Source organism: Lepisosteus platostomus, unplaced genomic scaffold (assembly GCF_059453375.1).
Source record: "Lepisosteus platostomus isolate fLepPlt1 unplaced genomic scaffold, fLepPlt1.hap1 Scaffold_30_H1, whole genome shotgun sequence".
Taxonomy (NCBI): Eukaryota; Metazoa; Chordata; class Actinopteri; order Semionotiformes; family Lepisosteidae; genus Lepisosteus; species Lepisosteus platostomus.
This window is the reverse complement of record NW_028291658.1, coordinates 1,225,001-1,246,797: the sequence shown is the minus strand read 5'-3', so window position 1 is coordinate 1,246,797 and position 21,797 is coordinate 1,225,001. Positions and strand designations below refer to the sequence as shown.

General features: G+C 49.2%; 10 non-coding genes across 10 annotated transcripts; 3 read left to right on the top strand and 7 right to left on the bottom strand.

Annotated features, from left to right (window-relative positions):
• Window positions 1–6,569: 6,569 nt before the first annotated feature.
• Window positions 6,570–6,641, top strand: trnad-guc (transfer RNA aspartic acid (anticodon GUC)). Its single transcript has one exon. It is a non-coding gene; the product is annotated as a tRNA-Asp (tRNA).
• A 634-nt stretch (window positions 6,642–7,275) lies between these two features.
• trnav-cac (transfer RNA valine (anticodon CAC)) lies at window positions 7,276–7,348 on the bottom strand. The gene has a single exon. It is a non-coding gene; the product is annotated as a tRNA-Val (tRNA).
• Window positions 7,349–7,799: 451 nt separating this feature from the next.
• trnae-uuc (transfer RNA glutamic acid (anticodon UUC)) lies at window positions 7,800–7,871 on the bottom strand. Its single transcript has one exon. It is a non-coding gene; the product is annotated as a tRNA-Glu (tRNA).
• An 847-nt stretch (window positions 7,872–8,718) lies between these two features.
• Window positions 8,719–8,791, bottom strand: trnav-aac (transfer RNA valine (anticodon AAC)). Its single transcript has one exon. It is a non-coding gene; the product is annotated as a tRNA-Val (tRNA).
• A 2,400-nt stretch (window positions 8,792–11,191) lies between these two features.
• Window positions 11,192–11,263, bottom strand: trnae-uuc (transfer RNA glutamic acid (anticodon UUC)). The gene has a single exon. It is a non-coding gene; the product is annotated as a tRNA-Glu (tRNA).
• Window positions 11,264–11,464: 201 nt separating this feature from the next.
• On the top strand, window positions 11,465–11,536 carry trnah-gug (transfer RNA histidin (anticodon GUG)). The gene has a single exon. It is a non-coding gene; the product is annotated as a tRNA-His (tRNA).
• A 574-nt stretch (window positions 11,537–12,110) lies between these two features.
• On the bottom strand, window positions 12,111–12,183 carry trnav-aac (transfer RNA valine (anticodon AAC)). Its single transcript has one exon. It is a non-coding gene; the product is annotated as a tRNA-Val (tRNA).
• A 1,930-nt stretch (window positions 12,184–14,113) lies between these two features.
• Window positions 14,114–14,185, bottom strand: trnae-uuc (transfer RNA glutamic acid (anticodon UUC)). Its single transcript has one exon. It is a non-coding gene; the product is annotated as a tRNA-Glu (tRNA).
• A 2,324-nt stretch (window positions 14,186–16,509) lies between these two features.
• trnam-cau (transfer RNA methionine (anticodon CAU)) lies at window positions 16,510–16,582 on the top strand. The gene has a single exon. It is a non-coding gene; the product is annotated as a tRNA-Met (tRNA).
• Window positions 16,583–21,643: 5,061 nt separating this feature from the next.
• trnai-aau (transfer RNA isoleucine (anticodon AAU)) lies at window positions 21,644–21,717 on the bottom strand. Its single transcript has one exon. It is a non-coding gene; the product is annotated as a tRNA-Ile (tRNA).
• Between the last annotated feature and the right edge of the window lie 80 nt (window positions 21,718–21,797).

Here is a 21,797-nt window from a genome sequence, read left to right as displayed (position 1 = left end):
GGGGGTGGGTGCGGTGTTGGCGCAGGAGGGGCCGGATGGGGAGCGCGTAGTGGCCTACTATAGTCGGGCTCTGACTAGGCCTGAGCGGAACTACTGCGTGACCCGTCGCGAGCTGCTGGCGGTGATGGCGGCGGTCCACCACTTCAGGCCGTACCTGTTCGGGACCCGGTTCCGGTTGAGGACCGACCATGCGTCCCTCACCTGGCTGCTCCACTTTAAGGAGCCAGAGGGGCAGATGGCGCGATGGATAGAGATCCTGCAGGAGTACGACTTCACTGTCGTGCACCGTGCGGGGTCTCGCCATCTCAATGCCGACGCTCTCTCGCGGCGCCCCTGCGAGGCCGCGGACTGCCATCACTGCGCCCGGCGGGAGCAGCGAGAGGAGGCTGTCCGCACCGTGGCAGGGGTGAGCACCGCGGCCACGGCCCGGGAGGGGCCGCTGGGGGTGGGCCTGCCAGACCTGGAGCAGCGTCAGGCAGCTGATCCTGACGTGGGGCCGGTGCTCCGCTGGAGGGCAGCAGGAGTGCGGCCTATGCGAGAGGAGCTCGCCCCGCACCCGAAGTCCGTCAAGGCCCTCTGCGCCCTGTGGGAGGCCTTGGAGGTAAAGGACGGGGTGCTGCGCCGGGGGTGGCGGGTACTCTCCAGTGGCGAGGTACGGTGGCAGCTGGTGGTGCCTTAGTCGCTCCGCGGGGCGGTGCTCCGAGCGGTGCACGGCCAGCCGGGTGTGGGGCACTTCGGTGGTAAAAAAACCCTGCAGCGTCTCCGAGGCCATTTTTATTGGGGTCTTTGCCACCGGGACGTGGAGCGGTACTGCCGAACGTGTGCGGTGTGCGTGGCGCAGAAGGGTCCCCCCGAGCGCTCTCGGGCCCCCCTCCAACAACACCAGGTGGGGGCTCCTATGGAGCGCACCGAGGCCGGGAACCGCTACGTCTTGGTGGCCATGGATTACTTTACGAAGTGGCTGGAGGCCTACGCCCTCCCGGACCAGAGTGCCCCCACGGTGGCCGATGCACTGCTGGAGGGGATGTTTGCCAGGCTGGGGGTGCCGGAGGAGTTACACAGTGACCAGGGGTCAGACAAAATGTAGAAAACAGGTGTTTCTCACTTTTGGTAAAGAATGAACCGGGGGTAATATTTTACTAGTTGCAGTGCTGATCTCACTGGGTTACAGTCCTGCAGTGTCACACCAGGGCCAGTGGCGCAATGGATAACGCGTATGACTACGGATCAGGTGATTGCAAGTTCGACTCCTGCCTGGCTCGGGTTGTTTTTAAACGCATCGGGCTACTCCCTAAGTAGTCTGTGCTACTTACTGCATTGTAATCGTACCCAGTAAGAGATTTCCTTCATGTAAATGAACTGCACCTGACAGCTTTAGAAAAACACCTGGGCTCAGTACGGTGCTGAGAGCTCAGCGTTGCTGTTCTAATTAGCACGCACTGCATCGGCTATGAGCCCGAACTTTTCAATTATTCCGATCAGTAAGTCAACACGTAGTCCACATGAACGGTAGAAATATTCTCTTGTCTGTCTCTTGTTTGTATAGAACTGAATGTCCCTGACAATGTACTGTTAGTTTTAATTGAAGAACGGCACTTGTTTTCAAATATACCAGACAAGTTTATGTAACTGCTCATGCAACACTCAGTTGTAATTAGTCAAGAAATAAAGTCGAACAACAGCTGCGGGTTTGATTCTGAACGTATGAGATTGCAGCGCCTTTTACTTCCATTGACAAATGATAGAGATTCGAAGAGAGATCCTTCAGACCAGCAAGCAAACCCACGGCTATTTCGGTTTTCTATCTAGGTAACGTTGGTGTCTGCAATAGCATACATGAAAGCGTGATGCAATTTCTGTGGCTACATTTGTTGCACGTCATGCACAGTAAGAGTGTTTCTAACACCAAATAAAAAGTCAACAATTAGCGATCACGCCTTCTCCTCAGTTAACCCACTGAAACCCTTGCTGTTAACAGTTCTTTACTGCGTGCTTTACCAGCACCTACATATCGTGTCGGTTCTTTCAGCTTTATTCATTAGGTTTTCAAAGGCATAAGAAGAGCACCAGAGGTGCGAAGGCAAAGTGTGTGGTTATCTGAAGAATTGATGTCCATGGCAGCGGGTCCAAGCGATTTCGCGTTGTTATAGTATCAGGAAAGGAGAAGCGGCACTTCGCCTCTGCCGCGCAGGCACAAGGCGACATGCGGCGGACGCCGGAGTCGGCAGGTTTCGAACCTGCGCGGGGAGTCCCCAACGCATTTCGAGCCCATCGCCTTAACCACTCGACCACGGCAAAAGCTAGCCCGCCGCCACCGCATTCCTCCTATAATCAAACACGACTGCGAGGTGGCTGCGGATACCTTTTTAAAGTTGCTCTCCGTTTAAAAAAAATACCTTTCACAAGATACGTGCCGGCAGACAGACACGCCTCAGAGGGTTTAAGGCTGGCTTCACGTTCAAATGATAAAGTCCCCCCGTCCGGATGTCAAAATGCAACTTTGGCAGACAGAACAAACATCAACAAACCACAAATGTGGACAAGGATTTTACAAGCTGCACCACACTGCACTTTCAAAAGCATTTACGTTCGTGATAGACGCAGGACTTGCCTTTGATTTGCGCGCTTACGAACGCCATGGAAAACGAAACAAAACAAAAGCCCTCAGCTCCTGCACTTGATTATAATGCCGTTACGTGTCGAAGCAGGAATTTACGTCATCCTACCACTGCAACACGGGGAATAGAGGGAAATGAGCACACGCTACGAATCATCTCAATCACTCCCTAGAGTCGTAAGGCGCATTGAAGGGTGCACCCCCATCATTAATCGTTGCGCCTCTGTGAAAGGAAAGCTCTTGGGCAGTCTTTGAAACAGCTCGGATGAAACACTTGATTGCTTCCATGTGCATCTGGAGCCCACCCAGTGGGCAAAAGACGTATAATATACGTCTATTAAACGCATACCTTATACGTCTAAATGTGGTCTACAATTCGTCTAGAATGAAATTCTAATATACGTCTAAAGTTATACGTCAATTATACGTCTATGTTTAGACGTTCATTATACATAAATGGTTGGAGTTCTATTATACGGATACATTTAGAGGACTATTATACATATATGGTTGGAGTTCCGGATAACTTTAGAGGTCTATTATACGTATATGGTTAGAGGTCTATTATACGTTTAACTTTAGAGGTCTATTATACGTATATGGTTAGAGGTCTGTTATACGTATATGGTTAGAGGTCTATTATACGGATAACTTTAGAGGTCTATTATACGTATATGGGTAGAGGTCTATTATACATCAAAGATAGATTTTATAGGTGTAGAAACAAGTAAACCAAGCCAATGATTAGATTTAGAAATGTATTCTGAAAATACACATTCACACCTGAAACATATGTATTTCAAAGTATACATTGTATACAATCAATCAACAATCAACATATGGGCAATAATCATAAAAAACACAACTAGTCTTAAACTTCAGCTACAAATTCTGGTAACATGGCAATATACAGTATAGTAATGACAAACACAAAACTAATTACATTAACACACTAACTCAAAACCACATTTTGATTCAAATATACATTTTAAAATGTACAACTTCTATATTTCCAAGAAAAAAAAATATTACAATGGAAGTTAAGATGATTTTTTTCCACTATTTGCAAACCCTGTCTAATTGTCCTAACAGTTAGAACCAAAAACCTATTATTTTCAGTGTCCAGATCTCCTGGCCCCCTGTCTTTCATATGCATTCTTCAAGTAACACATTGCATGCTCCTTTATTTCTTTTTCTGTTGATGTAGGGTGGGACTTCAGCACCGCAGCTAGGAGAAAATGATATAATATTACTTCCCAAATAAATGATGATTAATATCTTCTTTAGTATAATCTAAAAAGTGAACGGTTTACTAAGCTCAAAACTGAAATAAATGTATAAAATTTGGCTTGCATCATAGCAGTTGAGCAATAAAGTCTGTCCTAATTAAAGAGTACCCAAAGTTTGAAAGTACAACATAGAATAAGAATAGAGAAACGGCAAAACGATTTTGTGTCATCTTCCCCATTCACACTATTTTATGTGCCATTTTTTGCTTATTCACGTACTATTTTAATCAAAATAATATTAAGAAAGATCTGTATGTATTCAGATAGTATTATTATTGTTCATACTTACTCGTCAAAAGAGGATTGCTGAGATATTTGCGGATAAACTTCTACGTTTGAAAAATGTGTCCAAAATTGTGACCAACGAATACTAGCAATGCATTGTGGTATATAACCGGAAAATATGCTGGGTTCGATATTTTCTCAACGTATGCGTTTATTAATGTTGTCGATATTATGGTTGAAATATAACATTGATAATACATCGCGGCTATGTGCCCCCTGCTATGAGCTGATGTGCAATTTTAACGCATGTAGTTAGTAAGGATCGGTCACTGTTGTATGGTATTATATATAATGACATTATGGAATAGGATGGGGACAGGCCTGGCATCACGGGGGGAGGGGGGAATGTTGCCCCTTCAGTTTTGGGCAAAAAGATTTACCTAACTTAATTTGCGCCCTAAAAAAATAGTTGTACTTTGTCAATGGTCAGACAACACTAAATGACAGGAACAGTCACTCAGTCTGTTTGATGGGCAGGAGGGCTATCCGTCCAGGAACTGCACATATCAGTGTCGTTATTGAGTGTCAACATTACGATCCTGTTTGCTCAGGTGGACCGATTCCTTGCAGTAGTTTATCATTATACTTAAAATCGTTATATAACTAGGACTAGTTATAGCAGTCTGTGCTTTCTGTTGGTTTTACAACATTTTTTCTTAACGATTCAGAACGTCCATGTAGCTGCAAAAATGAACGCTTATGGTACTTTTCGCTCCAGGCAATACTCTCCAGTGAGAGTGACGAAAAATGTGAAACTGAACTTCATCGCAAATACCAGATTGCTAGTCGATATCTTCTATCATAAAGCACTAATTAATGGCATAGCTGCGAGATTTCATTTGGGTAGCTGCACCGTACAGCTCCGTTTCAACCGAAATATCACCCCCGCTCAGAATTTCAGACGCCCCCCTACAGATTTTTCCCCGGGCACCGCGCACTGATGGGGGACGGGGTTTCCAGGAAATGGTATCAACTTTTCTCAAGAAAATAAAAATAGAAACTCTATAGGCACTCAAACATTTTACTGTTTTTTTTTCAGGCAGGTGGCAAGACCCCTCCGCAAAACCCTTGTATGCCAAGCTGTGGGCATTGATTCGTCGAATATACGTATTGTAACGCAACGGGGGCTCAGGCGGGCGCCCTTGCCGCATTAGGTCGGCCCCTGCACCGTCCGGGGCTCGAACCCGGGACTTCCGCGTCTCTCTGCAGCGACCTAGCCCCGTGAGCCAACGAGAGATCTCTCTACAGCCCAGTAGCTGTGGTCCTGCTATCACAGGGAAGGGCGGTGACGTCACCCGCTCTGGTACGCCGGCTCTTACACACAGTGCTTGTCGGCCGTAAGCGTTACACTCTCCCCCGCTTAAATCGCCGTCCCCGGCGAAGGGCTATCCCACCCCGCTTCTGACACCAGAGCCCCCGTTGTGTTACATTGGTGTCAGAAGCGGGGTGGGATAGCCCTTCGCCGGGGACGGCGATTTAAGCGGGGGAGAGTGTAACGCTTACGGCCGACAAGCACTGTGTGTAAGAGCCGGCGTACCAGAGCGGGTGACGTCACCGCCCTTCCCTGTGATAGCAGGACCACAGCTACTGGGCTGTAGAGAGATCTCTCTTTGGCTCACGGGGCTAGGTCGCTGCAGAGAGACGCGGAAGTCCCGGGTTCGAGCCTCCAGTCGGGATGGGGCCGACCAGATGCGGCAAGGGCGCCCGCCCGAGCCCCCGTTGCGTTACAGTATATTCACGGCGAAAATACGGCTATACGTATATATACGTCGCCTCGACGTATAATCAACGTCGAATTGCAACCGTAAAATCGACGACATTAATAAATGCATATATAACGTCGAAAACACATCTAACACTAGGAGTATACGGCACTCTGCACAGTGTACGAAGTAAATTATTTTCGCAGTAATTAATTTACACGTGTATAATAAATATAGTAAATATAATTAATTACTGCGAAAATAATTTACTTCGTACACTGTGCAGAGTGCTGTATACTCCTAGTGTTAGATATGTTTTCGACGTTATATATGCGTTTATTAATGTTTATTTCACAGTGTCGTGCACCTTTTCATTGCTCTCGCTTTCAGAGCCTCCGCACGGCACACGACTCGACATCAGGAAGCACGTTGAAGTGAAAGCAGGGAGCGCTGCGACATGCACTGTGCAGATCCCGCCACACTAAGAGGTATATAAGCGTCAAAGGCAAGTCATTCCGAGTTGGTCGTTTGTGTTTTCCGTTCAGACGCGAAATGCTGAAATGATCTCTCGGCTCCTCGGTTGTCATTTCTGCTCCGTAAAGGAATCACAGCACGCGTCGCCTTCCAGCACGCTGGGTCGGGACACGATGCCGGGGGTCGGAGCGTGTGATGTCTTCCTCGTTAGTATAGTGGCAAGTATCCCCGCCTGTCACGCGGGAGACCGGGGTTCGATTCCCCGACGGGGAGTAGCTTTTCTTTTACCTCCTTAGAGAAAGGACTGCCTTTCACTTCTCTGTTTTCTAACACAGCGTCGTGCACCTTTTCATTGCTCTCGCTTTCAGAGCCTCCGCACGGCACACGACTCGACATCAGGAAGCACATTGAAGTGAAAGCAGGGAGCGCTGCGACATGCACTGTGCAGATCCCGCCACACTAAGAGGTGAGTGGGTCTGTTCGATGCACAAAGAACGCTTTGATAAGCGTCAAAGGCAAATCATTCCGAGTTGGTCGTTTGTGTTTTCCGTTCAGACGCGAAATGCTGAAATGATCTCTCGGCTCCTCGGTTGTCATTTCTGCTCCGTAAAGGAATCACAGCACGAGTCGGCTTCCAGCACGGTGGGTCGGGACACGATGCCGGGGGTCGGAGAGAGTGATGTCTTCCTCGTTAGTATAGGACCTGTCACGTGGACCTGTCACCTGTCCCCACCTGTCACGCGGGAGACCGGGGTACATCAGGACGCGCATTGAAGTGAAAGCAGGATGCGCTGCGACATGCACTGTGCAGATCCCGCCACACTAAGAGGTGAGTGGGTCTGTTCAATCACAGCGCTAGGCGAATCCCCAATCCCCTTTTGTGCGTGGCGACAGAAGAAGTCTGGTCTGTTTCCGCCCGGTTTCGATCCGGGGACCTTTCGCGTGTGAGGCGAACGTGATAACCACTACACTACGGAAACTGTGGTCAGATGTGCCCAGCGGCCCAGCGCTGAGCTTCGCCAATGCGATTCAGCTGCTTCCAGTGCCTTTATTGGGGTGCGCTGATGGACCGTGCTCTCTCTCCAGAGACCAGCACGCCTGTCATGGACGGAGCAGGAAAGACGGCGCCACATTCTACAGCCCTCTCCACGCAATCGACGAAATCGGGCTATTGAAGTGGAGAAAATCGCCTCTCCAGAAAGTGCAAATATCATCTTGGAGAGTATAAATCCTATTGCCGAAGGTCAGCCCTGTCTACCAGAGTGACCCTCCCACCTCCTGCAGCGATGGTCAGCTCGTCTCACACGCGAGAAGTTTCGGCTGGAAACAAGCGCCCCCTCTTCTCGCACGTTTTGCACGTTGAGTAGTTTTAATGCGGCTCCTTCGTACACAGTGCTGATCTTTTGGAAAGCAGGAGGCAAAATTGACACGTTCCCATACCGGGAGTCGAACCCGGGCCGCCTGGGTGAAAACCAGGAATCCTAACCGCTAGACCATATGGGAGTGCACAACCCTGCTGTTCCGGGCATCATGCAAGCAAACTACATAAATATGAGAAAACACGCAAGAGAGTTGTCACTCAGAGTGTCGAAGGGTCGATGTATACTGGGGCTCAGTTGAAATGCAACGTCAGGACTTTCCCGAATTATGTCACACGAAGAGAGCACAGCCTTTTCCGCCCTGCCACGTGTGTATCGGTAACTCGCCGTGATCGTATAGTGGTCAGTACTTTGCGTTGTGGCCGCAACAACCCCGGTTCGAATCGGGGTCACGGCAGAATAGGGGCGTCTGCTTTTACTACTTGCACGAATGAAGGCAAAAAAAAGCCAATTGATGTGAACGAACGGCGCTTTACAGAGGAGTACTGCCTGACTGGATCGTTGATGAACGACAGAGACCACTCCGACCTCTTCTCGGGTTTCTTCAATGACTTACTAAGGATCTTCTTCACATTCGCCCATGCAGGGGAAGCCAGTTACACCAAAGCAAACGCAGGAAAGTGCAATTCAAGCAGAGACCAGGAGGGACTTGTTTACACCGAGAGTGGTCGGAGAATGGAACAATGCGCCCAGCCCTGTTGCTGGAGCCGATTCTTGATGAGATCTTGGGCTCACTAAAAAGCCCCCGCTGGATGCTAATCTTTCTGTTGTTCTTGCAGGTCCTGCGCTGCTTTTGAGCCGACAGAGCTCGTCCTGATCTGTCGGCACAGCCCAATTGCAAATGATCGGCTCCGCATACAGAAGGAACGTGCGTTTGGTACAAGAGTGCATGAAGGCAGCGGAAATACATTGGGAACAAATGACCGGTCGCTCAATACCTCTGTGAAGTACAGGAGCGTGCAAAACGAGGCTGTTTCCGCCCGGTCTCGAACCGGGGACCTTTCGCGTGTTAGGCGAACGTGATAGCCGCTACACCACGGAAACCTGCAGGGACTGCTGCTGGTGTCTCGCTTGCGTTTCGGGCTGAGAAAGGGACGCGTCACTTTAGGCAGGGGGCGCTGGAGAGAGGAACAAAGGGCGCGATGAAACAAAACACCGAAACCCGGGATCTTTAGATCTTCAGTCTAACGCTCTCCCAGCTGAGCTATTTCGGCGGTGCACAGAGCCCACAGCCACCTGCTCCAGCCTTCCTGTGTTGCGGCATGAGCGCACCAAGAGTAGCGGGAGAGTGTTGCAGGAACGTCACTCAGAAGGAAAGCCACCCAGGTGCGCCCTCTGAGCTCTGTCCAGCGCATCTTCCTTGCATGGACTCCTGCCTGCGACGGGCAGGAAACAATTAGCAAGAACAGAACAACACCCCATGGGTGTCTCATGACCACACCTTAGGTTGTGACACGTGCAGGTGTGAGGGGTTGCCGGGGCTACTTTGGAGCAGAGCTTGGGCGGAGGGAGGGCGGGAAAGCAGACAAAGAGGTGACACCTTAAGGTCTGCACGATCACAGCTCTCCGCCGCCCCAGGCTTCCGCTCGATAAGCTGCTGGACACACCCGCCCCTCCTCACACAGACCGTGGAAAAGCCCCCGAGTCGGAGGGCTCTCTCTTCCTCCCAGGAGCTCTTGGACACGACGCACAGACAGGGTGCGGGGAGCCGCCGCCTGCAAACACGGCTCCAGGCAGGACTCCACTCCGTAGGAGCCGCAGAGCAGAGGAGATGGGGGCAGCTTAGCTCCTGTGCAGAGACCTGAGCTGCTGTTGCTGCAGACGCTGTCTTTTCTGCACTCGGGGTAGGAGTGAATGTTGAGTTGCCCTTAGAAATGAAGCAGAGTACTTCAACGGCACGGGTGTGTGTGTGTGCGTGCGCCTTGGTGATTCTGGGAGACAGATCGAACCTGGGCTAAAAGAGAGGAGGCTTAGCCCTCTTCCATTTGTATCTGCTAGGCGGCGCAGTTGTCGTGCACAAAGAACGCTTTGAAAAGCGTCCAAAGCAAGTCATTCCGAGTTGGTCGTTTGTGTTTTCCGTTCAGACGCGAAATGCTGAAATGATCTCTCGGCTCCTCGGTTGTCATTTCTGCTCCGTAAAGGAATCACAGCACGCGTCGCCTTCCAGCACGCTGGGTCGGGACACGATGCCGGGGGTCGGAGCGTGTGATGTCTTCCTCGTTAGTATAGTGGCAAGTATCCCCGCCTGTCACGTGGGAGACTGGGGTTCGATTCCCCGACGGGGAGTAGCTTTTCTTTTACCTCCTTAGAGAAAGGACTGCCTTTCACTTCTCTGTTTTCTAACACAGCGTCGTGAACCTTTTCATTGCTCTCGCTTTCAGAGCCTCCGCACGGCACACGACTCGACATCAGGAAGCACATTGAAGTGAAAGCAGGGAGCGCTGCGACATGCACTGTGCAGATCCCGCCACACTAAGAGGTGAGTGGGTCTGTTCGATGCACAAAGAACGCTTTGATAAGCATCAAAGGCAAATCATTCCGAGTTGGTCGTTTGTGTTTTCCGTTCAGACGTGAAATGCTGAAATGATCTCTCGGCTCCTCGGTTGTCATTTCTGTTCCGTAAAGGAATCACAGCACGAGTCGGCTTCCAGCACGGTGGGTCGGGACACGATGCCGGGGGTCGGAGAGAGCGATGTCTTCCTCGTTAGTATAGGACCTGTCACGTGGACCTGTCACCTGTCCCCACCTGTCATGCGGGAGACCGGGGTACATCAGGACGCGCATTGAAGTGAAAGCAGGATGCGCTGCGACATGCACTGTGCAGATCCCACCACACTAAGAGGTGAGTGGGTCTGTTCGATCACAGCACTAGGCGAATCCCCAATCCCCTTTTGTGCGTGGCGACAGAAGAAGTCTGGTCTGTTTCCGCCCGGTTTCGATCCGGGGATCTTTCGCGTGTGAGGCGAACGTGATAACCACTACACTACGGAAACTGTGGTCAGATGTGCCCAGCGGCCCAGCGCTGAGCTTCGCCAATGCGATTCAGCTGGTTCCAGTGCCTTTATTGGGGTGCGCTGATGGACCGTGCTCTCTCTCCAGAGACCAGCACGCCTGTCATGGACAGAGCAGGAAAGACGGCGCCACATTCTACAGCCCTCTCCACGCAATCGACGAAATCGGGCTACTGAAGTGGAGAAAATCGCCTCTCCAGAAAGTGCAAATATCATCTTGGAGAGTATAAATCCTATTGCCGAAGGTCAGCCCTGTCTACCAGAGTGACCCTCCCACCTCCTGCAGCGATGGTCAGCTCGTCTCACACGCGAGAAGTTTCGGCTGGAAACAAGCGCCCCCTCTTCTCGCACGTTTTGCACGTTGAGTAGTTTTAATGCGGCTCCTTCGTACACAGTGCTGATCTTTTGGAAAGCAGGAGGCAAAATTGACACGTTCCCATACCGGGAGTCGAAACCGGGCCGCCTGGGTGAAAACCAGGAATCCTAACCGCTAGACCATATGGGAGTGCACAACCCTGCTGTTCCGGGCATCATGCAAGCAAACTACATAAATATGAGAAAACACGCAAGAGAGTTGTCACTCAGAGTGTCGAAGGGTCGATGTATACTGGGGCTCAGTTGAAATGCAACGTCAGGACTTTCCCGAATTATGTCACACGAAGAGAGCACAGCCTTTTCCGCCCTGCCACGTGTGTATCGGTAACTCGCCGTGATCGTATAGTGGTCAGTACTTTGCGTTGTGGCCGCAACAACCCCGGTTCGAATCCGGGTCACGGCAGAATAGGGGCGTCTGCTTTTACTACTTGCACGAATGAAGGCAAAAAAAAGCCAATTGATGTGAACGAACGGCGCTTTACAGAGGAGTACTGCCTGACTGGATCGTTGATGAACGACAGAGACCACTCCGACCTCTTCTCGGGTTTCTTCAATGACTTACTAAGGATCTTCTTCACATTCGCCCATGCAGGGGAAGCCAGTTACACCAAAGCAAACGCAGGAAAGTGCAATTCAAGCAGAGACCAGGAGGGACCTGTTTACACCGAGAGTGGTCGGAGAATGGAACAATGCGCCCAGCCCTGTTGCTGGAGCCGATTCTTGATGAGATCTTGGGCTCACTAAGAAGCCCCCGCTGGATGCTAATCTTTCTGTTGTTCTTGCAGGTCCTGCGCTGCTTTTGAGCCGACAGAGCTCGTCCTGATCTGTCGGCACAGCCCAATTGCAAATGATCGGCTCCGCATACAGAAGGAACGTGCGTTTGGTACAAGAGTGCATGAAGGCACCGGAAATACATTGGGAACGAATGACCGGTCGCTCAATACCTCTGTGAAGTACAGGAGCGTGCAAAACGAGGCTGTTTCCGCCCGGTCTCGAACCGGGGACCTTTCGCGTGTTAGGCGAACGTGATAGCCGCTACACCACGGAAACCTGCAGGGACTGCTGCTGGTGTCTCGCTTGCGTTTCGGGCTGAGAAAGGGACGCGTCACTTTAGGCAGGGGGCGCTGGAGAGAGGAACAAAGGGCGCGATGAAACAAAACACCAAAACCCGGGATCTTTAGATCTTCAGTCTAACGCTCTCCCAGCTGAGCTATTTCGGCGGTGCACAGAGCCCACAGCCACCTGCTCCAGCCTTCCTGTGTTGCGGCATGAGCGCACCAAGAGTAGCGGGAGAGTGTTGCAGGAACGTCACTCAGAAGGAAAGCCACCCAGGTGCGCCCTCTGAGCTCTGTCCAGCGCATCTTCCTCGCATGGACTCCTGCCTGCGACGGGCAGGAAACAATTAGCAAGAACAGAACAACACCCCATGGGTGTCTCATGACCACACCTTAGGTTGTGACACGTGCAGGTGTGAGGGGTTGCCGGGCTACTTTGGAGCAGAGCTTGGGCGGAGGGAGGGCGGGAAAGCAGACAAAGAGGTGACACCTCAAGGTCTGCACGATCACAGCTCTCCGCCGCCCCAGGCTTCCGCTCGATAAGGTGCTGGACACACCCGCCCCTCCTCACACAGACCGTGGAAAAGCCCCCGAGTCGGAGGGCTCTCTCTTCCTCCCAGGAGCTCTTGGACACGACGCACAGACAGGGTGCGGGGAGCCGCCGCCTGCAAACACGGCTCCAGGCAGGACTCCACTCCGTAGGAGCCGCAGAGCAGAGGAGATGGGGGCAGCTTAGCTCCTGTGCAGAGACCTGAGCTGCTGTTGCTGCAGACGCTGTCTTTTCTGCACTCGGGGTAGGAGTGAATGTTGAGTTGCCCTCAGAAATGAAGCAGAGTACTTCAACGGCACGGGTGTGTGTGTGTGCGTGCGCCCTGGTGATTCTGGGAGACAGACCGAACCTGGGCTAAAAGAGAGGAGGCTTAGCCCTCTTCCATTTGCTACTTCAAAGTTGTACAACCCATTTGTATCTGCTAGGCGGCGCAGTTTATCGTGCACAAAGAACGCTTTGAAAAGCGTCCAAAGCAAGTCATTCCGAGTTGGTCGTTTGTGTTTTCCGTTCAGACGCGAAATGCTGAAATGATCTCTCGGCTCCTCGGTTGTCATTTCTGCTCCGTAAAGGAATCACAGCACGAGTCGGCTTCCAGCACGGTGGGTCGGGACACGATGCCGGGGGTCGGAGAGAGCGATGTCTTCCTCGTTAGTATAGGACCTGTCACCTGTCCCCACCTGTCACGCGGGAGACCGGGGTACATCAGGACGCGCATTGAAGTGAAAGCAGGATGCGCTGCGACATGCACTGTGCAGATCCCGCCACACTAAGAGGTGAGTGGGTCTGTTCGATCACAGCACTAGGCGAATCCCCAATCCTCTTTTGTGCGTGGCGACAGAAGAAGTCTGGTCTGTTTCCGCCCGGTTTCGATCCGGGGATCTTTCGCGTGTGAGGCGAACGTGATAACCACTACACTACGGAAACTGTGGTCAGATGTGCCCAGCGGCCCAGCGCTGAGCTTCGCCAATGCGATTCAGCTGCTTCCAGTGCCTTTATTGGGGTGCGCTGATGGACCGTGCTCTCTCTCCAGAGACCAGCACGCCTGTCATGGACGGAGCAGGAAAGACGGCGCCACATTCTACAGCCCTCTCCACGCAATCGACGAAATCGGGCTACTGAAGTGGAGAAAATCGCCTCTCCAGAAAGTGCAAATATCATCTTGGAGAGTATAAATCCTATTGCCGAAGGTCAGCCCTGTCTACCAGAGTGACCCTCCCACCTCCTGCAGCGATGGTCAGCTCGTCTCACACGCGAGAAGTTTCGGCTGGAAACAAGCGCCCCCTCTTCTCGCACGTTTTGCACGTTGAGTAGTTTTAATGTGGCTCCTTCGTACACAGTGCTGATCTTTTGGAAAGCAGGAGGCAAAATTGACACGTTCCCATACCGGGACTCGAACCCGGGCCGCCTGGGTGAAAACCAGGAATCCTAACCGCTAGACCATATGGGAGTGCACAACCCTGCTGTTCCGGGCATCATGCAAGCAAACTACATAAATATGAGAAAACACGCAAGAGAGTTGTCACTCAGAGTGTCGAAGGGTCGATGTATACTGGGGCTCAGTTGAAATGCAACGTCAGGACTTTCCCGAATTATGTCACACGAAGAGAGCACAGCCTTTTCCGCCCTGCCACGCGTGTATCGGTAACTCGACGTGATCGTATAGTGGTCAGTACTTTGCGTTGTGGCCGCAACAACCCCGGTTCAAATCCGGGTCACGGCAGAATAGGGGCGTCTGCTTTTACTACTTGCATGAATGAAGGCAAAGAAAAGCCAATCGATGTGAACGAACGGCGCTTTACAGAGGAGTACTGCCTGACTGGATCGTTGATGAACGACAGAGGCCACTCCGACCTCTTCTCGGGTTTCTTCAATGACTTACTAAGGATCTTCTTCACATTCGCCCATGCATGGGAAGCCAGTTACACCAAAGCAAACGCAGGAAAGTGCATTTCATGCAGAGACCAGGAGGGACCTGTTTACACCAAGAGTGGTCGGAGTATGGAACAATGCGCCAAGCCCTGTTTCTGGAGTCGATTCTTGGTTAGATCTTGGGCTCACTGTTGTTCTCGCAGGTGTTGCGCTGCTTTTGAGCCGACAGAGCTCGTCTTGGTCTGTCGGGATAGCCCAATTGCAAATGATCGGCTCCAGGTACAGAAAAAACGTGCGTTTGGTACAAGAGTGCATGAAGGCACCGGAAATACGTTGGGAACAAATGACTGGTGGTTCAAGACCTCTGTGAAGTGCAGGAGCGTGCAAGAAGAGGCTGTTTGCACCCAGTCTCGAACCGGGGACCTTTCACGTGTTAGGCGAACGTGATAGCCGCTACACTACAGAAACCTGTAGGGACTGCTGCTGGTTTCTCGCTTGCGTTTCGGGCTGAGAAAGGGACGCGTCACTTTAGGCAGAGGGCGCTGGAGAGAGGAACAAAGGGCGCGATGAAACAAAATGCCGAAACCCGGGATCGAGCCAGGGACCTTTAGAACATACTCTCACGAATCGTTAGAATACGTGCGTTTGATCATCAATTGCGTAACAACCACATTCGTTCGACTTGAGCCATCAAGCTCATAGTTTTCAAATCTTGAAAGCTGTCATTGAGCACATCATAGTCTGCAGTACGCCCCGTAACTTGCGTACTTCAACAGAAAGAAGAGCAGACAGCTCCATAAATATGCGAGGCGCAGAGAGTGCAAGGCGAGCCGCACACGTTTCGGTGGCTGAGAGAGGGCAGTTTTTGCTTCTGCATTTCCCAAGTAAGGACGCATGACAACAAGCGATCGCGGTGCTCATTTACGACATAGTGGTGATGAGTTTTCAGTACATGTTCTTTTGAACGAGCAATGAGGTTGCTGCCTTGGACAGCTGACTGCACGCTCTCATTGTGCCACGTGATGAGTATTCACCAGGCTCGTTCAGTCATTAGTCACATTCCATCGTTTGCCATAAGCAGATGCTGCAAGGTGATGTGGATATCAGTTCCCAGTCTTGTGGACGAGGACAAAAAGAACACACAAGGGCTCATCCACGAGTTGAACCCAGGACCTCCCACACCCTAAGCGAGAATCATACCCCTAAACCAATGAGCCACGGCAGCACTTTCCATTTTATTCTGTCAGCCAGCTTGAGGACGGGGGAGAGGCGTCATTCGCTCGTCCAGTCAGACCTTCATCAATAAGTCAAGAAAGCCGCAATTACACGACTGCCTTGCAGACGAAGGGCAGTGAACTGCACCCGGTAAGAGGGGAACAAGCGGCACTAGGCGACACCGAGGCATGAGCACCAGGGAGGGGGGTTAGCTTGCATGGTACAGCGCTCGCTTTGCATGCGAGAGGTAGCGGGATCATTTCCCACGTCCTCCAGGTGTGTGCTTAGAGCTTGATGTGCCGAAAGGTGTCCTTTAGCCTGTGGTCACGCCTTGCATGGAGAGCGTCATGCAGCTGTCAATCATTTCGCAGCCACGCCCCCTCTTCATCTTCTCTCTGCCTTAAGCGTCTCCGCCACTCTCTCTTGACATTTCATGTCAGCATGTCAGAAGTCCGAGTGACGTTTTTAATGGCTGAGTGAGGGCACGATGCTGAAGCAGAGAGGCCACTTCAGCCAGAGAGACTTGTGCTAGGTGAGATCTGAAAAACAGACTCGCAACAGAAACAGACCAAAAAAGTATCGGTGAGCTCAAAAGGCAAATGCAACATCCAGCAGAGGGCGTCTAAAGATTAGGGAACGGGCGACTGAAATCCATGAGGCAAACTTTCCGGCTGTGTACTGCAGGTGGCCTCGTTGGCGTGGTTGGTAGCGCGTCAGTCTCATCATCTGAAGGTCCTGAGTTTGATCCTCACACGGGGCAGGGCTGCTTCCTCTCTTGCTCTTTTCAAACACTTGCGGCAACTGTTCGCTCATAACCACGTCTGGAATGCGTGACCTTTACACGGGGGAGAAGCAACGCCGCATCCCTTTTCTAAAGAACATTCACATTCAGAAATAAGTCAAGAAATTTGCCATTACTTTCGCTCGCGCTGCTGTCAGCCTGCCCATGTTGCCAAAGAAAGATTCACTCGGCGTCAACATGACAGAACAGCGATCACTTGAAAACACTATTCCACACTCCGTAAGCAAGAACTTCAGTGTTTGCAGTCACCCGATATGCCGATAGTCAAAGGAGCACAAAACACGAAGCGTCAAAAGAGAAGATGAGTTGATGGAAAGAGCGTTGAATTGATGAGCACAAAAGTTCAGCTCGTACAATAGGCAACGAAGGTCCCGGCGTCATCATCGCACTTGAAAGGACTGCCTTGCAGACTAAGGGCAGTGGGAGGTTGCTGTTTTGAGATGGAGGCATTGGGATGGTGGGCCGAGATCTATTCTTCTTAAGGAATTCTTCATCGTGAAAGATCGATCCACAGGTCATCCAAAGAACTTACAAATTTTTTGGACTCAGGGAATCACGTGCTTCCGGAAGGGAGTGAAGTGCTCAAACACATGACATGCCCCCTTGATCTCACATGCACAATTCTGCTGCAACATGCACAGCTACCGTCCACACCAGGCAGTGGGGCTTCAGCAGAATTTGCTACGCCACCTGCAATTACATATCCAGCTGCACACATATACATGGCCCCTCTGTCCTTTTCAGGATCTCAAAAAAAAGCATAGCGTGGTTTTCCTGCAACCTGATTGACCGCATCTCCCTCAGAATGTGCCCCGTTGCATTCATTGCTGAAGCAGGACGGAGGCTAACGGGCATGCCAGAACAGTTAGGCTCAGCGATCTCTCCAAAATATTGTGGTTGTAGTGGAAGAAATATGGTTTAAATTGTACCTTGGTATTTCAAACTCTCTCTAGAATGTTATCCATTTCTATTTTATTTTGACAGGAACTGGCTAATGACACTAGATGAAAAGAGAAGAAAGAAAACACAACGTTTCGGCCGTGGAGCCTTCTTCAGGTGTGAGGGCTCCACGGCTGAAATGTTGTGTTTTCTTTCTTCTCTTTTAAGCATGGAATAGACCTATTACTTGTTCCTTTGCAGCCTACGCATGCTGACACAGCTCCCCACCTGAACTGCTAATGATGCCTGGTAGTTTGTGGTACTTGGGTATTGTCTTATGTTTGCTCAAACTGCATATGTGTGATTGCATATTTTTGGGTATTTTCATATGTCAATATTTAATTCACTGACATTCCTGTATGCTTGGAAGAAAGGTAGATTGGATTTGGCACAGGACGCCTGCCCATATTTGTTGATCATTGTTGGGCTGGAAAAACAATGATAAAAAGTGTATGAAAAAAGCTCTCTCCAATATTTCCCTTCTCTTCGCCATGGTTACACTGCCCGTTCTTTCCGTCTTTTGTCCTTCTACAAAGATTCCAGGGCTCTTTTTCCACCATAATATCAGAATATTTTTTTCTCTTTTAAAGGCTGTAGGTGGGGTGTGATGGACTGTACCACTATCATAGAAGATTTTTTCAGGACACATCGCAGTTCCATAGTAGAATTTATCAATAGTAGAATTCCATAGGACATTATTTACCAACATATTACCCAGTGTGAGACTCTGCCAGTAAACCTCAGAGCATTGAGTTCTCCACTGATAAAGATGGCTGTCTGAAGTCATGAAATCCACTGCTGGGATGCCTGAGAGACAGTAATTGAATCTTGGCTGGAATTAGGCTTTCTATTAGTGTTGATCTTTGGGAATTATGTGGTAAAAAGGGAAAACTCCTTTACTTTAGTCACTTTGAATGTTCAAATGTACAGAACCTGCAAAACTAAGCAATGAAAAAAATCCATCACCACTCTCATGATAGCATAACTCATAGTCTCTGCTGTTGTGTAACAATACACACTTTCAATTTTCTTATCGCCTGTCTCCAGAGAGAATGTTGTTAGTGCTGATGACCTTGAATTAGACCTTGTTGACTCTGTAAAACAATCTTCCTCTGCTTAGATTTTCACTCAGATTGATTTTGTTCTCAGATTATTCCTGGCAGGACTGAGTTTCTAGGAAATGAAAAGTGAAAGAAAAAGTACAGAAGATCAGCCCTTGAATATACAACATTGTGCAGTGAGATTGTTAAATGTATTAGCTGCTATCCTGAGTTAGAGCCTGTCGTGGTAAGCAGTGGATGACAGGATCTAGCACAGATACTAATGAAACACTGTTAATGAAAGATAAAACACTTGAGTCTTATTTTAGTTTTCCATTTCCCTTTCATTTGTGATGTACTGTACAACAGGCCACAGAACATGCACAAAAACAGATATGCACACATTCACACCAGGCAATGACAGTCTGCCCAGTCAGAATCTGAGCTGAGGTATCAGAATTCTGAATTCCCTGAATTCTGTCATGGATCATCCACAATAAGGGCAATGTTTGAACACGAGGATCCCCAGGAGAGAGCCTAGTAACATAAATCTTGGAGCAAAAGCAGATGATTAACTTCATAGTTTGTGTGGTTGAGCCAAAGTTGAGCATGAGGATATGTGAGTCACCATTCTTAGAAATGGATCCAACTTCAGACAGGCGTCAAAAGTAAGAGTATACAGTGCTGGGGCAATGACACTTCAATGATCAGAAGGATAACAAGAGTTTTAATGCATTGAAATTGATTTTCTGGTGATGCACACTGTCATGGAACTATTAATTTTTTAAGGATCACTTACTGACGTCAGACAGCTGCCAATTCTCCAGACTGGAAGGATGAACAGTTTATCCCCCTAGGTACCATATTTCCATATTTCGAAGCATTGGAATAATACATGTCATACAGCAACATAAAAACAGGAAGACAAGTATCACAGCCCCTATAATCGGTGTTAGTAACTTAAAAGAAAAACATTCCCCCTGGCCCAAACTGTGATTCTAACCAGGAGAGAAAAGCCGGTGTATCTTTTATGCCTCTCTCTTTATTCACCTTGTCTTTTAGTTCTTTCAAATGCTGAATAGCGAGCGTAAGATTTCCATAATCATCGTCATTAGCTGGAATATATGTACAACAGGAGTCTCCTACTAAAGCATAGACTCCTCCAGATGCTGCATTTTGAAGGTCCAGCACGAACCTGTTCTGAAGTGCCATTAATCGAACTCCCCTTAATTCTTGTTTGATAGCGTCTAAGCCTTCTAACGTGATATTAATAAAAGAGTACATTTCATAAAAAGTCGCATGGGTGAGGCTGTAGAATGAGGCATTAAAGCACATATATAACAAGATGCATTAAATTTCTTTAACTTTACAGTATGATTTATAAATTTATACCACAAATTACTCATGTCCCCCTCATTATCAGTTTCATTCAGCCAGTTTGTATACAAAGAGGCTTCGTGTTTAGATTCTTCCTCTTTTGGGGTGGTGACAGGCTTCTACATAAAAAGGAAAAAGGCTGTGCACATCAGTCCCAAGCAGGTTATCCCCATCTGTCCTTGTGGAGACATCACTCCTGCGCTTTGCTCAGTTCGTTTGTGACCTTTTTACAGTGGGAAGCATGAATCCAGGGCACCATTTCTGTGACCTTCACAGCAGTGGCAGTGGTCAGCAGCACCTGGTACAGCCCCCTCCACCTGAGTGAACACCATTTCTTTTTCCTGAAGTCTTTCACCAGAATCCAGTCTCCTTATTCACTCATTAGTTCTTACAGCACAGGTAAATCCCTGTGGGCTGGAGCCCAGCATAATCTTAGGCTTTTTTGGTCAACTTTGGTCAACAGATTGGTCAACAACTGGGTAATAACTCTTAGAAAAATCTACACATTGTTCCCCTGCCTCAGCTGTGACGTTTTGCAGAACAATTCTAGCTGAAGTTGTAAAATTTCTCTTTGTTCCGTTCCTGCAAAACATCTTATTATGAACAAACAAACCACAATAATCATTTGCATCTAGGGGAATCACTCCCAAGGGTAACCCCCCTTAAAACTATATTGTTCTACCCATCAGGTTCTGCCACTAGATAAGAGAACCTTTCCCATGAAATCATTTTTTGACCTTCATGATCCCTTCAGGGCGTACAATTAGCACAGAAGCAGCAGCTTTAGTCCACATGTTTTTCAAACAGGATATTAACGATATGATCATAACGAATAATACCAGACCCACAAATATGTATTGAACCAGAGACCCTCTCCATGTTCCTAGCACAGACTGTAGCCATGCACCAATGCCCCAATCATCTGGATTGCAGGATTTACGAAGAAAATTATTTTCGCAGTAATTAATTTATTATATTTACTATATTTATTATACACGTGTAAATTAATTACTGCGAAAATAATTTACTTCGTACACTGTGCAGAGAGCCGTATACTCCTAGTTGCGGCACACACGATACGTACAGTAAAAAGCCTCAGGCACTGTGTTAGATGTGTTTTCGACGTTATATATGCGTTTATTAATGTCGTCGATTTTACGGTTGCAATTCGACGTTGATTATACGTCGAGGCGACGTATATATACGTATAGCCGTATTTTCGCCGTGAATATACGTATATTCGACGAATCAATGCCCACTGTGTAAACTCTTGAGCAAACTCTGAACCAGCTCTAAGGAAACGAATCCGATTAGACGTTACTTTGACTCATCTTTTTACGCTCAGTGCGGGATTGCTCAAATATGCAAATGGTGAGGCTCCAGTTCGACACCACTTTACAGTATCTGACAAAAGCATGGCAGACTGTGCCATGACCGGCAGATAACTTCTGCTTATTTTTACCATATGAAACATTGGAAATCCTGCCACTTGCATTTGTGACACTTGATTTTGGCTCCACCTAAGACACTCTTAAATCTTCAAACACTTTTCTCTTCTCCCGCAACACTCTTGTCTGTCGGCACTATGTGGCAGCGTTGCATGACAACCCATCTCACCACGGAAAGGAACCTAACAGCTTTGGTAAGAGAGGAGAAAAGAACCTGACCCATACGGGGCTCGAACCCACGACCTTGGCGTTATTAGCACCACGCTCTAACCAACTGAGCTAACCGGCCTCATGACAGCAGTCCTCTCTGTGCTGCAAAAAATCGAACTCAGGGAATTTATTTTGCCCTCCTTTGAATAGAAAGCCGTG